General features: G+C 38.4%; 1 long non-coding RNA gene across 4 annotated transcripts in view; it reads left to right on the top strand.

Annotated features, from left to right (window-relative positions):
- The window catches only part of LOC103393157 (uncharacterized), a 49,838-nt gene that overhangs the window by 20,187 nt on the left and 13,166 nt on the right, over window positions 1–16,485 (top strand). Inside the window, exon 1 of one of the 4 annotated variants that reach the window (XR_003052461.1) lies at window positions 12,859–14,186. The exons of the other annotated variants lie outside the window; for them this stretch is intronic. This is a non-coding gene — a long non-coding RNA (uncharacterized LOC103393157). Of the gene's footprint in view, window positions 1–12,858; window positions 14,187–16,485 lie in introns of those variants that run through there. 4 annotated transcript variants of the gene reach the window in all.

Raw genomic sequence — 16,485 nt, 5'->3', positions numbered from 1 at the left:
AATAATTGTCCTTGGATTCAAGGTGGTTTTGAACCAGGCACCTCCTGCAGGACAAGTGAAGGATACCACTTAATACCAAATAAATGAATTACAAAAAAAAAATAAAGTTACTGTACATTTAATATTGTTGCTAAAATATAATGAAACTTAAAAAGCTAAATGTATAGTAAATAAACCCACTACCAAACCACATTTATAATTAAGAAAAAAATGTTAAAATTTAAAAGTTAAACTTGGAAGTATGCAGCTAAATGAATGAAGCTAAATAAAACAGCTAACATTAGCAGTGAAGAAATCTAATTTATTGTATCATGAAAAAAGATAGTAAATGAAATAAATTGGTGTTAAATGTCAAATCGATTCGATTTTCCTCAAACTTGGATATATTAGCAGATATTAAAAGAAAAATAACCTGAAGCTAGCTAAAAACTTTAAAAGTTAGCATACCACATTTTAGTTAAAGGATGAAAAACTAAGAAAATATTATATAATGTTTATTATATATATTTTTATGAATTATTAAAAAGAACTAAAAAAAGGTGAATTCATTTAAAGTCTAAAATTTAGTTTTATCATCTGATTTCTCCAAATTGACATTTTTATTTAGGCTCTTCAAATACTGATAGTTCTAAAATAATATCCAACCACAGCCTAGTCTGGAGAAATAGCTAAAATACATTTTTAGATCCATCACCAAGGCAACAGAAGAAAGCAGTAGAAGCAGCATTAGTTTTGAACTGACGACTACCACAGAGGACATCGGTCAGAACCCAGTCAAAACAATGAAAACTGAAACAGTGATGAGGGAAATTACTGGGTTCTCTAATCTTTCATCAGGTCTAAAATATATCACTTACAGTATTGGAGAATTTTACCGTGAAGAATTAGGTGGGTGCTTGACAGCAAGTAAAGCAACCAATAATCAAAGTGAAGTCAACACTGCAGACTCCTGACTGAAATTGTTGTAAATATAGAATATTGTGTAGGTGGTCAAAACCGCTCGGGATTGAATAACAACACAGACATGACCCAGGAGAACCAGACGCAGGAACCTGCAGTTATACAGCACACGTCTGTGCTGCGACAGTGTCGCCCATCAACTTTTCATCAAATAGATGACTTTATTAGGGGAATTCCCTTATGGGCAGTGGCATCACTCGAGCGTTTAATTGGGCAAAACTGACATTTACAGTGCAGGATGTCAGTGCAGACACATGAATTATGCCCCACTGACTCAGGAGGAAAAAAACTCGCCATCAACCTGGGCACACAGTCAGAGATGTGTGCTTGCACATTTCACCAATAATGGGCCGTGTGTGGAGACATCAGGGGGCGCCGTTGATGGAAATCAATAGGCGTGATCAATCGTCCCCTCGCATTTTTGCCCACCGCCGTTTAAAGACAATGTTGACAACTGGCTTCGGAAAATGTCACATAGCCCATTAATCAGCTTCAATAGATATTCATTGCAAGTGTCATTGACTTTACAGCTATATCTTCCTGTAATTAGAGGCTTTGTTTCCGTGTCGAGAGGAGGAAAAATGCCAAATGCTTGAAATCAGCCCTCAATTATTTTAATCAAACAAACCAGCTGTAGGCATAAAAGACTCAACCCCTCGAGATAACACACGTTTTCAGATCGATAGTGTGGAACTGCAGGGTGAAAGCACTCCTTTTTCTGCCCCTTCACATGAACCAAAAGTAAGGGGGAAAAATAAAACAGCTAGTAGTAGACAAAAATGATGATTTTTTTTTTTTTGCACTTCCATAAACAATGTAGTATAATATTCTTGCCAGCAATTAAAAGGAGTAAATCAGACATCAAACGAATTATAACATATGCTGCAGGAGAACAGTTTCAAATTCCGTACATCTGCTATAACAGAATCCCCTCTGGAAGAATCAGAGGTTTTATGTCCGTGAAAATATAATCAACGATGAGAGTGTGCACATGGCAACATATCAGGAACTGAAAAAATAAAAAAGCTTCTGTATTTCAATTCCTTATTAAAATTAGAAAAAGAATATTGACAAAAAAAGTTGCGCTGTCTAGCCAAAAATTGCCTAACATTTGAAAAATTGCATAATGAAGAAAAAAACATATCTAAGTCTCTCTGGAGTCGCACCAGCCAGCTAGAGTGCCCTCTAGTGGCTGTCAATGTGAAAATAATAAACGTGAAATTGTATATTTTAATATATGTTACATCTGAGTCGCAAACCTAGCTAAAGGATAAAACAGTATATACGATATATATATATATATATATATATATTTTTTTTTTCTGTTCTATCAGCACTCCCTTCAAACCACAATTTCTGGCCCATCTCCTAAATGTTGCTTAAATGTGTCAACAATCGCAAAAAGCTAACAAAATGCGTGCTGGCACTTAGTAAATGCTAAAAGTTATAGAAAAAAACAATCTTTCGGCCTCCCATTCTGTGGGTTTTTAGAATTTAAGGACGAGGTGGTATCAAACCCAGAACTTTCTGGTCCCACTCCCACTCAAAATATAGTTATTAAGAAAATAAAAGAACCAAAAGCGGAGTTAGGATTAGCTGGACATCCAACAACATTTAGGTCAAAGGTTACATCCACGTAAACAGCCAGGATGTTGTATAAGCTGTCAAAGTCTGTAGACTCTGAGGACTATTTTAATATGTAATAATGACTGTCCCTAAATAAAACAGACAAAGATGAAACTCTCTCTTCAACACCAGCACTTCTGAGTTCTTTGGTCTTATCAGTAAAGATACTGAGATCATCCACAGAGAGACAGGGCAGGTTTATAAATACGCCCACCTCACCTGCTCTCTTTCTCTCATAACCTAAGACAACTTTAAAATTGAGTTTTATCTGGTTCCTGCCTTCAGGTTCTACTCACCGGGGAATATTGGGTCTGTGTAAATAATATACGGTACCGTGTAAGACCCTAAGAGAAATTCTGTTATGATGTGGTGCTGTATAAATAAACCTGACTTGACTTGACTTGACTCGGCCTCCTCTGCTCCCAGAACTTGAAATCTGGTGTTATGAAGCACAATCACAATGACACCAGAGACAGCATGGAGCTCTGGACAGTGGCACTGGTCTGCTTTTCAAATCTTTTTTTCTTTTTACTTCGCAGCAGCAGGCCACAACATCTGCTTACATCTCAATCCATCTCTTGTCTTCTTGTCTGGTCCATTTCTCCTAAAGAAAATTATACTTGTTGCTTGGGTATCGCCATATGCAAACATTTCTGTCTGAGGAGTTGAATTATGTTGCTTCGCTATCGGAACTTGGGTTTTCTTATTATGACCAAATATTTTTTCTTTTTTTGGTGCTAATCAATGAATGCTAAAAGCCTTCGTTTGAATTCAATTCTACAATTGCCAATAATCTAAATGGTTTTTAGAGATGGGAATAATTGCTTTTAATAAACACTGTTAGTAACAGTTGTACCTTTTCAGTTTTTCTCATGTCTCCACATTAAGAAATTGTTATCAAATAAAGCAGCTGTTATCCACACTTAACACTTACTTGTTGCGTTTTATACCGGGAGCAATTGATATTCTCACACCATTCACTTTTGTGAGGAAGAAAATACTTTACTCTGACTTATTTAATTTTTATTTTAGTTATTGTTTTTGTTCCTCCCTCAGTAAATATATAATATGTTTTTAGGATTTTTTCACGGTTGGTTGAGGTCTTTTGAGGTGCAGTAATGTCGTATATAAAAAATATTTGTTTTTTCTACAATGAGGAACACAATAGTGATACTGTATAATCTACAAAATATTTAAAATTTCAATCCAAACTAGTGTGGATTATTTAATTCTATCATAAATTATTCAAATATACAGTAGATTTTTTTTAAAAACATTAGGAAATTGTTAGGCAATAGTTTCTCTACTAAAATGTTACATTTATAGTGCTGTAACTCAGTGACTTTGTGGCAAAGTGACCAATGACTAGAGATTACTTTTTTAAAGTAACATCCAAAAAACAAAAATTACCTTTGTAAATATTAACTTTTTTCTTTAATGCAGTAGTTACTACAAATATTTAGTCTATTTTATCTGTTTTTTTCCTCAAATACAGAACCGTTTTAATTAGATACTCAGTTCGTCTACTGCACCACACCTGAAGGAGTACAGTACGTGTGTTCTGATGACTGCGCAGCAGCCGTGCTGTCTCCGGCTGTAAGATTAGATCAACGTACACATGCTGTAACCAACATGGCTTCATGCCCAGATCTAATAAAGCCGAGCTCAGAGGCTCAGAGTGTTTCCTCTAGCATGCAGTGTAGCAGGGTGTGTATAATGCCGTCAGTAAAGGCACCAAATGCTTCGCTTGCTTTTCTTACCCTCTATCCTATTTCTACACAAATTTCCAACTTTGAAAAGTTAGTTAGCTGTGACCGAGTGTCGTTACTACATACATAGAAGTGGAAGTCTTAATAATCCTTCATGATATTGACATTTTCACTCTCGAAAACATGAGATGGAAACGTTAATGAACATAAGATAATTACCTTAAAAAACTAATTTAATTAATTTAATTTGTTTTTGTAATTGGATTTGGACTTTGAGGTGAAGTCACTGCAGTCAGGATAGTAACATTATGTATGTGAACCTGTTCGAACCTGTTTTTACTGTTGGCATTTCATAACACTCTGTAGATTGAAGCAATTCCAATGTAAACAATATATTTTACCAAGCTCATATGTGGAACTGCCTCTGGTCACTCAGATGCGTCGGAGAAGATAAACCAAAGTGACATCTCCGCTCCATCTATGACAGCTCAACACCCCTCCATCTTGTTTTCCCCCTCGCTCACCCGCTGTCTTTCAAAACCGTCCCCGTCCGTGTCCTCTCGGGGACATGGTGCCACTGTTAAAAAGAGACATATGTATTATTATCCTGCCTTCCTGCTGCCTCACTGTCCCTCCCTCTAAGACACACATTTGTGTTTGTCTCCGCGCTGATTAACAATGCAGCACCTCGAACGAGCTCCGTCAGCTCACCACCGTCCTATCTCCTCACACGTACTTCATTTACACCAGGAGTGGGAATCAAATACAGCAGGTAATTTGGGGAGGGGAGAGAGGGGGGTGGATGTGCCTCTATGTGAACACTACAGACACAGGAGGAATTGACCTCAGAGACCTGGAATCTCCAAACTTTTTCTCACAGCCGCAGGGGTGTCTTAACTTTTTTTCCAGGGGAGCTGGTATTTTTCTACTGTGTTTACCATGAGATCAAAAGGTTTAGGAGCTCAAAAGAATAAAACCGTCCTGGGGATCATTATTGACTAACCTGAAAACAACACTGTTAACACTTTTGGGAAAGGCCAATGGACAGAAAACTTTCACACTTTGACATAATGACATCATTGTTCATGTGTTCTTTAACACATCTGTGTGTATCTAATATGGGAAGTTATTCATTTGAAGAAGGGCTAGCAATTAGCTGCTGCTTGGCTTTAGCTTACCTTTGCTAATTTGTTTTTTCAATGCAATAATGAATGTTTTTATTCCATAGCTAATTTTCAGATGTTTCACTAGATTTACTGGATCTCATACTGCGTTGAAAAGACCAAACCTACATCTAGATAAATATTTACTTTATCCTCAAAGTCCTCAATCCTCAAAGTTTCCACTGCTCTCCAGGGATTGGTCAGATGCCGATGACAAATTGTGTTCTGTGTAGTAGTCCAATGGCCAATAAAATCGATTCAGAGTCAGTTAACCATTAGCTGCCTCCTCTAATATATATGTTATTTGTAAAATACACATTTTTACTGCACCAACTTTGATGCCGTAGACAAAGCTGAAAATTGTCCAACTCATATGCGAATGTTGATGAGCCACGTTGTACGCTACCAAACAAACAGCGTTTCTGTCTTCGTTATCAGTATTGACGTTAGAGTGTTCCATTAGAGAGCAGCGCTCAGAGCAGTGACGGCTCAGCGTCGCCCTTTGTGTGACTGTTTCTCCGTGGGATGGAGAGCGGTGCGGAGAGACCGAAGGGATCTGCCGCTCCTGCCATCAGCATTAAATAAGAAATGCTGGCACCGTGGCAACGAAGGTGTCTTATTGTCAGAGTGAAAAGCACATCAGACACAAGCTGCTGATAAACGCGCCGTGACAGGTAAAGAATATCTGAGCGAAGAAATAAAAGAAAAGAAAAATTATCGCCAGTGCTTCAGAGATAAACCCAGGATTACCCTGTGGTGCATTTGACTCAGTCGGCATACTGTAGTACTTCACCTGGTGGTATTGTAGTACATTTAACACACACCGGCTGAGCCAGTGTTTGATCCAGGTTTATGAACGACAGTGGGTTTAGTCTTTGAGTGCCCTTCTGTTTATGTCACATGAGGGAAATCGTCACAAAAGGTCACAGGTTGGAATTGTGTAATAAAGATGAAGAAATGTCTACAACAAGAACAACAGAAAAAGAGCATTTTTACAATTATATACCAACTGTCGTCCCCAAAAATATTTGATGGTTCTGAGCTTTGGGCCTAAACCATTGCTGTATGAATGTTCTGTAGCTCAATGATGAGTTTTTGCTTTGACAGGTCACGGCCTGTGACCTTTGCCCCATTTGGATTTGTCCTTGTGTAATTTTCCAGAACTCTATTTTCCATTTGTGTCTTATTTCAAATGGTAGTGACTCCACATCCATGGAGACTATTTGTGGTGGGGCTCAGCCATGCTACTGTGTACTATACTATGTACAGTACAGTATAGTGGTAGTATAATCTATCTATCTATCTATTTATCTATGCTGCCAGTGAGAAATTATGAGAAAAACCTCCAACACTTTGCGTATCTCGGAACTAGCCATGGCTCAATCCGATACTCAGGATCCATATCGATCCGATATTGGTCCAAACTTCAGGATCTGTCATGGAAATGAACAACTATAGCCCGTCTGATTGGACACGTAAGCACAAATGCTCAACATGCGCAACATACCGTAAACAGAGACACCTTCGCCCCAGCAACGACAACAACCTGCTGATGGAGAAAAGAAGGTGTCAGATTGATATCTATATAGGCAAATACTCCAAGTTGCAATATCGGTATCGGACTAGGTCAGCTACCTAAACATTAGCAGCTAAGACTAACAGCTCCCTGCTGGGAACACTGTCTTTCTCTCTGTTTCAATCCATATGTACCTGTAACTTTGGTGGTATTCTATAGGTCAGTGAGTCCGCCCTGCTTGGAAAATGCAGCGCTAATAAATAATATAACATGGAGAAGGAAAGCAATTATTAATGTAATGACAGAGGCAGCAGCAACATTAGTTAGAGCCGGTCTCCTGTGGTGAGAAGTGTGTTGCTCACCAGGCCCCGTGACATGGACAACTACTGAAGGGCTGTCCCCAGCAATTACGTCTTACTGCAGGAGAGCCGCGAGATACGTTGCATGTCGTGTAAAAAATTGACGACCAATTCCAGGGCCAGCTTGAGACTCCGGACTTCTTCTTCTCAGAATATTTGTCAAGTCAAAAAGGAAAACCGATGAGACACAAAATATGTTAGAAATAAATGAATGGTTGTTTATATGTTGTCTCTGTGCTCTATATATGTAGGTGGCCTTACAGTGAACTGGCAAACTGGGTTTACACGTTGACGGCTGAGGTTGGCTCCAGCACTGTAGATAATGGATGGATGTTGTTTAACCCTGTAAAGCCTGGCACATGAAAAGAAAAAAACCCCAGAAAATTTAGCATTTTTGTTTATTTACCGTTGTAACAAAAACACTTGGCAAACTTGGTTTAAAATATATTTTTGTATATATATATATATGTATATATACATATATATATCTACATATATAAGTATATTATTTGTAAATAGCCCTAATCCAATAGGGGGCAGAATACATGTATCAGATCATAAACAACACTTTTTATGGAATATAATTCAGCATGTGATACAATTGAATATGACACAAATGGTTTTATGGGGGTTAAATGAGCCGTCAAGACTTGGCACTACATTTTATTTCTTTTTTCTTTTTTTTCTTTTTGACAGTTTAGCTCCTGTAAATGCCAGCAGAACTGAATAGTTACACTGCACCCACATTGCGTTGTTGTATTGGTTCGTTTCAGGAAGAGGACAGTTCGGTGTGAACCCTGCTTCATTTACTATTTCATACATCTGTGACTAAGAGTAGTTGTGGCAAGATCTCAATTTAAACTCAACCCGACCAAAACAAACAACAACTGCCTTGAAAAACTTCCAAAAAAAAAAAAAAAGAAGCCTTGTGTCTCTGCAGCCTCCTATGGGCCACGCTCTCTGTCTTTTTTTCTATACACACACACACACATGCAGGCAAGCACACACACACACACACACTATATCCATCCTCCATAACCTATCCTCCCGTGTTTGCCCATGGACACTTATCATCGATGCACACAACATCTTTTTCTGCATCCCCATCGATCCTCCTATTTAAACAAGCCTCATTTGCAGTCTCCTTCTTGACATTTTTTCCTCTCCTGTCTCTTTCTTTTCCAAAACTCTGACAGGCTGTGCAGATTTTTGGCAGTTTGCTGTTCTCCCCTAATCCTTTGCCAGACTTTCCTCCTTCACTGATATACAAGGATTTCAGAAAAATAAAGATCCAGACATCAGATGGCCACAAAGATTTTGCAGTTTGTGATATACATTTTTTTTTCTAATTTAGTATACTTTTTTAGAGAAAATATACATAATACTTTTTTTTTCTAATGTAAATGTCACACCAACTATTTCCAGGTTGTAGGTCGTTAATTTGAATTGAGACAAATGTTTAAGAAGTCAGTAAAAATGTTTTTTCTGTGATTATCATTAACTGACTCATTAAATATTCCCCTATATATTGTGTATTTCAAGGAAGCATATAGTGTAGGCAAAAAAAAAAAAAAAAACTTCACAGGATGCTTCACATTTGGCATTTTGATGCTATTCTTTTTATTTCTACATTAAAATACGTTACATACAAATGTATAACTGTATTTGCAAAAAATTATGACTGAAATGTGTGAATCCTATAATATTCACATAATTTCAGATTTTTCTATTTAAATCATCAATGCGACCGTAACACACCATTGTAATAAGTCAAAATATATAAATATATTAAAATAAATAAAATATATACATTTAAAAAAATGTCTAGGTCAAACCAAAAACATAACTCTCTAGAACTAACTATATTGGTGGCTTTTAAAAATATGACTTTTTCCTTAAACAATTGTGTATTTTATTACATAGCGTTAGCACAGAAGCTAGGTGTTTCCCCAAAAAGAAAACAGAAATTTACAGAAACAAAAATGCCACCTTCAATCTTTTAAAACACCATAGCAATAAAACAAAACACAAAGAAGGGAGGATTGCAAGAGGAAGACAAAAAGCTGTTGGGAAAAAGTAAAACCAGGGCCAGAATGCAGTGACTGTGTTTGTATTTACTCTCCAGTCAAGAATGAAGACTCTTTTGAAACATCTATCTTAGTTAACTGTAACGTGCTGTTCCGTCTTCTCGGCTGTACAGCCTTCCATCTTTGTCCAAGTGTTTCACTTTAATATTTGGATCATGGCAAATTACAGCACACACAGACAGACTGTGGCAAATTCTCCTCATTTTTGAGCAGAATTACACACACACGCTCTTATACTACCACCCCTGCTGTCTTTTGTGCCTGTGTTGGTATTATATTATATACTGTATATATACACTGGAGATCAAAATTAGAGAACAAGTCATAAAAAATGGAATAAATCTGAAATAATACCATCTTCACTGTTCCACAGTTAAATGACATTTTATTGTGTCTATATCATTGTACTACAACACTTTTTTTCACAAAATGACTAAAGGTATTTCGCAAAAAAAATATTTTCCAGAAAATGCACTGATCAAAATTAGAGAACACTTTCAGGTGCCTCCCACTTAATGGTGCTAATCAAGCACATGGTGCTAATTTCCTTGATTATCTGTCAACCCTTATTTAACTGGCATTCTAACTGCTAGTTTCACTGACTTTGCAAGATGGTGGGCCGTTCTAAAGTGACTGAAGGCCTCCGGCAGCAGGTTGTCCAGATGAAAACCAACGGGATGACCCTATCAGCCATAGCAAGACAAGTTGGTCGTTCCAAATCTGTGATTTCAAGAATATTGAATCTTTACAAAACTACAAACTCATTCAAGTCGCCCAAGAAGGCTGGTCGTCCACGAAAGACAGATGCAAGAGAGGACAGGTCACTGCGGAGGATGTCAATGGGTAATCGTTTCCACACTGCAGCTGGAAGTGCTCGCCATTGCGGGGCTGAACATGGTAAGGATCTGTCTCGCCATACAGTGTCTCGCCGTTTAACAGCATTTGGACTGAAGGCCCACACTGCAGTGACCAAACCTCTCATTAGCCGAAAAAATCAAAAAGCTAGACTGAGCTTTGCTGAGGAGCATGTTGTGTGGACTGAGGAGAACTGGTCCAGAGTTCACTTCAGTGATGAAAGCAAATTTAATTTATTTGGGTCTGATGGGAAGCATTATGTTCGGCGACACATTGGAGAAAGACTAAACCCAAAGTGTGTTAAAAAGTCAGTGAAAGGTGGAGGAGGAAGTGTCATGGTTTGGGGCATGTTTTCTGCAGCAGGAGTTGGGCCTCTTGTACAGCTACATGGCCGAGTGAATGCAAATGTGTATCAGAACCTTCTTCAACAGCACATGGTTCCTCACTTGCGTTCATCGCCCAATCAGCCTGCAATCTTCATGCAGGACAATGCCCCGTGTCACACAGCAAAACGGGTAAAGATTTTCCTTGAAGGTCAAAACATTGAATTAATGGCATGGCCTGCCCAGAGTCCTGATCTCAATCCAATAGAGAACCTCTGGAAAATCCTAGGTGACAAAGTTATGGCCAAGAAACCCACTACAATCACCGAACTGTGGAGGAGACTGGAAGAAGAATGGACCAAAATCACACCAGAGCAGTGTGAGAGACTAGTGCTATCCTGTGGCCGCAGATGTGCTGAAGTCATTCACAGCAGAGGCCTGTATACTTCTTATTAATTGCTGACTGTTGTAACCTTCAGATTTTTTTTTCCAAGACAAAGTCATGGTTGTTCTCTAATTTTGATCACTTGTGTTCTCTAATTTTGATCAGTGCATTTTCTGAAAATATTTTTTTTGCGAAATACCTTTAGTCATTTTGTGAAAAAAAGTGTTGTCGTACAATGATATAGACACAATAAAATGTCATTTAACTGTGGAACAGTGAAGATGGTATTATTTCAGAATTATTCCATTTTTTATGAGTTGTTCTCTAATTTTGATCTCCAGTGTATATATATATATATGTTGCAATAAGTATTGCTTGTTTATATGTGACCCTATGACAGACTGCCATTCTATCCAGACGACCACATGACTCCGTGTATTTCTTGCTAATAGTGTGATGCTACACATGCTTTACCTTTAATGGGTTGACAGTGGTGTTCTTGGGGAGTTCAGGCAGCAGACCTGAGCAGCGCTGTATGTCGTGACTTGCCTGGACGGTATAAACAAAACACATTTCTAATCTGCTGGTCAATCTAAACTCAAATAGCTCTCATCCATCTCTCTCCGCCTGTCGCTGCTCTGTACTTCCACATCACCTCCACCACCCCACTGAGGTGTTTAGGTTTTCTTTCCCCATCACTCTTCATAACATGGGATCAAATCTACATTAAGTGATGTGAACAGTGACCACGGGATCCCAGTTTCTCACTAAATGTAGACAAATAACAAACTTTAATACAGCCGGCGTTTCAAGTCTTGTGAAATGTCATTTCTAATTATCTGAACGTAGTGAGGTATCAAAAGTTACTTTTGAATTTTTTTCTAGCGCCACAGTTTCAAATGTTCACTTGACAAATATAGCAAAAACATACAAGTGATAATGTAGAAAATACCAAGAAAGCTATAACTGCTAATTATGCTAAGAACAAGAAGACAAAATGTAGCTCCGCCCCTTCTCCTATTGATAGCCATTGGTTCCATCACCCCCTACAACTGTGCAAAGGTATATGATTTAAAATATAAGCCACAGGCATAGCAGGAAAGCTATAATTTAGCCTAAAGTAGCTTAAAATGCTAAAGGGGAAAATAGAGATAATTAATAATTAAGCCTAAAAATGTATATTTCAAATTGGACAACATTACATGCAAGTTAACAAAAAACTTAAAAGAAGTTGTTAAAAGAAGTTAACAAAAACAACTTCATGTTAGCTTACCAACTGTAGGTAAAAGTTACTCCAGAAATAGCTTGTGAGCCAAAGATTCAAAGCAACGTTAGCCAAGTGTTCTTCTGACAACCTAATAAAATCCGGCATTAACTTTGCTTTTACTCAGTTTATGGCCTTTAACAACCCCCAAAGGAGACATTCGGGACTTCAGCTGCGTAGTTAAAACGACTGCCTGCTGCCCTCGACAGAGACGATTTGTGGAGTTGGGATGGTCAAACCACAACGAAGGCTTTGTCGGCCAAGAAAATATAAACAATGAACTGAACAAACATCATAAATCCCATATTTACAGGTCAGTTTTTTTTTTATTGTCGATTCCAAATCGAGGTGAGTTTAGGTGTACTATCCAGGCGCCAGTTATTTTCAAAGGTTCCTAAAAATATTTTTGAAAAATTGAAATGTAGCACATTTTAAAGCAAAGGTGCTAATTTGCAAACCAAAGCATAAAGTCCCGCGTTTATAAGTCCTGCTTCTCAACCTCCTCAAGGAATACAGGCATTTTTTATCCTTTTCCTTCCTCCTTTCTTTCCTTTCCTATAATCTCGAAAATGCATATTCAGCCAGACAAAACAAAGGGGTTGGAGGAGAAAGATGAAGAGAGAGACGGGGGGAGGGGGCGGGAGGGTGTCTGAGGTCACAGAGGAGAGAGCTCAAGGCTGAGAGAGAGAGAGAGAGAGAGGGTGAGAGGAGCAGCCGAGTGGCTCCTGCATCCTAAGCCCTCCTGAGATCAATTGTACAAACTTCTCCTCTCCCTTTGTCCACACACACTGCGATCCGGGCAAATCAATGCTATAGACTGTGTGCATATGCGTTCACGTTATTGAGAAAGGGCAGGACACCTGTACGCACGAACTCAGACTGAGGAAATGCAGGACTTTAAAGCACTACCAATTAGAAACTCCTCCTATCAGAGAGATTATTTGTGTATTTAAGGTAAAGCGTTCCCCTTCCCTGGCCTGTAGGTGGTGCCAAGTACACAGTTCAAAGCCCTGTTCTATGATTTCCGTATATTGTACATTGTTTATTGTTTAAAAAATAAAGATTAACAATTATTGTTTTAGCCATTAGATACATATTTTTTTAACTCAATTTCGACATTTAGGAACTTGTGCGATATTGGCGCTCTATTGCTAGCAGGAATTGTGTTGGGATTTAGAGAAGTGGTGTCAAACTCCCGGTCTGAGAGTCACTTCTGGCCTACAAACTCCCTAAAATCTGGTCTGTGACTAAATGATATAATAGTTTTATTTTGCACTTAAAATTATGACAAAAATAATAATAATCCATTTGTTTCTTTGTTGGTTCATTAATTACACTAGTTGGTCAATTAGGAATGGGAAATAAAAATGTATTCCATCCCATGTAGTTGTTTTAGGTGCTCTGCCAAATCGGTCTTTATTGTCCACATGTCCATTCTCGTGCCGTGGCGCTCCTCAGGGGAGACACGCCCCTATCTTTGAAAACCGCTGATATAGAGGATGTCCTATTTCTGTCCTCCAGAAAGTTTTTTTTTTAAATTGAACATATTGAGTGAAAGTAAAGTCCTTGCTGATATCTGGAGGACCAAATCATTTCCACAGACTGTGAGGTTAATTTTAATTTAATTTTGCAAGGTATTTTGTAACAATGCAACATGGCGGCAGTCTAATACAGCAGTGTCACTTAAATCTTAATCTAAACGTCTCATTTTCCAGCGTTTCCTTGGAACAGCTCTGTGGTTGGGATGGTGGAAACCAAATGAAATGCTTTTCATGACTGAGCCAAATCACATCACGCTGTCAACTATGATGTCAACCATGACTAATCACACCTGGCATACGAACGTGTTCGGGAAACCTGTGCTGTGAAGGCATCGAACTCTCTGTGGGGAAAAAAACGTTGTTCACGGTGGAATCAAGCAGATTTTTTACTGCTGTCGGTGAGTGAGTGTGTGTGTGTGTGTGTGTGCGTGTGTGTCAATTTTAACTGTAATCCACCAGGGTGAATATTCAGGTGCTGTCTTTTTACTTCTATTTCAGGTTAAACAGTCATTCAGCTGTCATGCTCTAACAGCGCTCTTCTCCAGTCACTTTGCTGTCTTCTCTGAGACACTGCGATTTTTCTTATGCTTTTTTGTGATTTTTATCTTTTGCTAGAAATGTTTGTCCTACAATAAGCTTGAGCGCATGGAAACACACACACTGACACCTTTCTGTGAAATTAAACCAAAAACAACTTGTTATATTCAACGGATGAAAATGTGAACATCATAATTTGAACAACAAATCTGTTGCCTGTTTCATTTAATTGAAAATATACAGTGGGTCTGAGGATGTAGACCGGGGCTGTCAAACTCAATTTCACAGTTGGCCAAAATTAAAAACTGGGACGAAGACGCGGGCCAAACACAATATTAAACTAGAATTGTTCATGTTTTCCCTTCTCTCCATATCTGTAATGTAGAATTCTTTTTATATGGAAACAAACTTTGGTTTTGCATAAACATTGAATCTGGAACAACCAAAGCTTCATATTATAAACACATGAGAAATGAAATTTGAAATGAAATACACATCACTAGTATTTGTTTCTTTCCACAACAACCAACAACCAAAATATATGTGCTATAACTTAGTGCATACACCGCTAATACTACAAATCCTGCCAGTATATAGGGACTACACTCTAGTATACATTTCATATGATCTCGTGGGCCAAATATAATTACACTGCGGGCCAGATTTGGCCCCTGGGCCTGAGTTTGACACCTGTGATTTAGACCATGCTAATAGCAGCTAATGTTCATAACAAACTTTCACAGACATGAACATTTTGTTTTATTTGTAGATATTTCCAGACTTGTTCATTTAAAATATAGATTTTTAAAATGTTTCAAAGCTGTATGTTGAACATATATACAGCAGACACACAAGTGCAGTGTCTCTACTATTAAGGTTCCACTCACACTGGGTTTTAGTGGGAGATTTTGGCTTCACGCCTTCCAACCACAGTTTCAGTAAATCGGCTTTCTGTGGCCGTGACAGTCATTAGCCTTGGCCCTGGCAGTAATCCCTCAGTTTCTGCCTCTAATGGAAGCAGCGAGGGTTGATAGCACTCACCGTGTTTCTGTCTCTGCTGCTGCTCCTGGGCTCAGTATGGGAAACAAGCAGTGGCCAAAGCCAACACCTCATGCACTTCCTGTTCTGGAACTGGAGAAAGACAAAACCTCAACTGTAACTCAGGTTTCTGTGACAGTGTGTAGAAGTGTTTGCAACTAAAGTTGCCAGTGGCCTAGCAGCACATGACCAATTTATTAACTGGGAGCTAGCAAGCTCTTATGCGAAACAAATGGAATTATTACTGAATAGCAATTTAAAGTAAGAAAATACATTCTTAAAGTTTTTTTTACATATTTTGTAGCATTGTTTGTGAAGTTAACCCCAGACAGAAGCTAATGTCGCTAAGGGGGCGTTAGCATTAAAAAAGTTTGGGGACCCCTGATGTATGGGTAAATAACTAGTCATAAATGTGATGAGTGATGGTTGATATTGGATTACCACATGACATGAAGACACTTAATGGGTATCTTTTCACCAGGAAAACACCAGGTCTAATGTCAGTCTAAACAAATAGCATTAGCATTGTTCCATTGCCACAGAGTGTCTTGCCTTCAGTCCAGATCTGCCCGTCATGATCTGTTGAAACAGTGATGATTAAGCAAATCATTAGATAAAACATCAGTAATCTCAGTTCCTACAAACTGAGTAAATTACACATTTCTCACTTTTTAAGGTGTGAGGTAGTTTACGATTACTGGAGTAGTAGAAAATTACACAATAGAAAATAGAATGCATAAACTAAAAATGTGTGTGTGTGTACATCTCAAAAAGGTATGGTTAAAGTGAAATGACAATAATTCAGCTGGGAAAAGAAAAACACTGAAAGATAAAACTGCTGATGCTGATCACGTTGCACCGTCACAGGCAGAAATTTGATGACATCAAAAAAACAGCCTGACCTTAAGTCAGTACCTAGTTAATGATGACAAGTACACAACACAGGCTGTAGTTGTTGTTGTCACCCACAGATGTGTGTGTGTGTGTGAGAGAGAGAGAGAGAGAAAGAGCACAGACTAAATTAGGGCAGGTCATCCTCCCTGTGATTTAATTTAATTTAATTACAGCAGCGACTCTCGCAGGCCCCAGACCTGAGGCGTTCTGCTGATGGTGTTGATTCAG

Source organism: Cynoglossus semilaevis, chromosome 17 (genome assembly GCF_000523025.1).
Source record: "Cynoglossus semilaevis isolate Cse_v1.0 chromosome 17, Cse_v1.0, whole genome shotgun sequence".
In the NCBI taxonomy this organism is placed as follows: domain Eukaryota; kingdom Metazoa; phylum Chordata; class Actinopteri; order Pleuronectiformes; family Cynoglossidae; genus Cynoglossus; species Cynoglossus semilaevis.
This window is presented reverse-complemented; position numbering and strand designations above follow the sequence as displayed.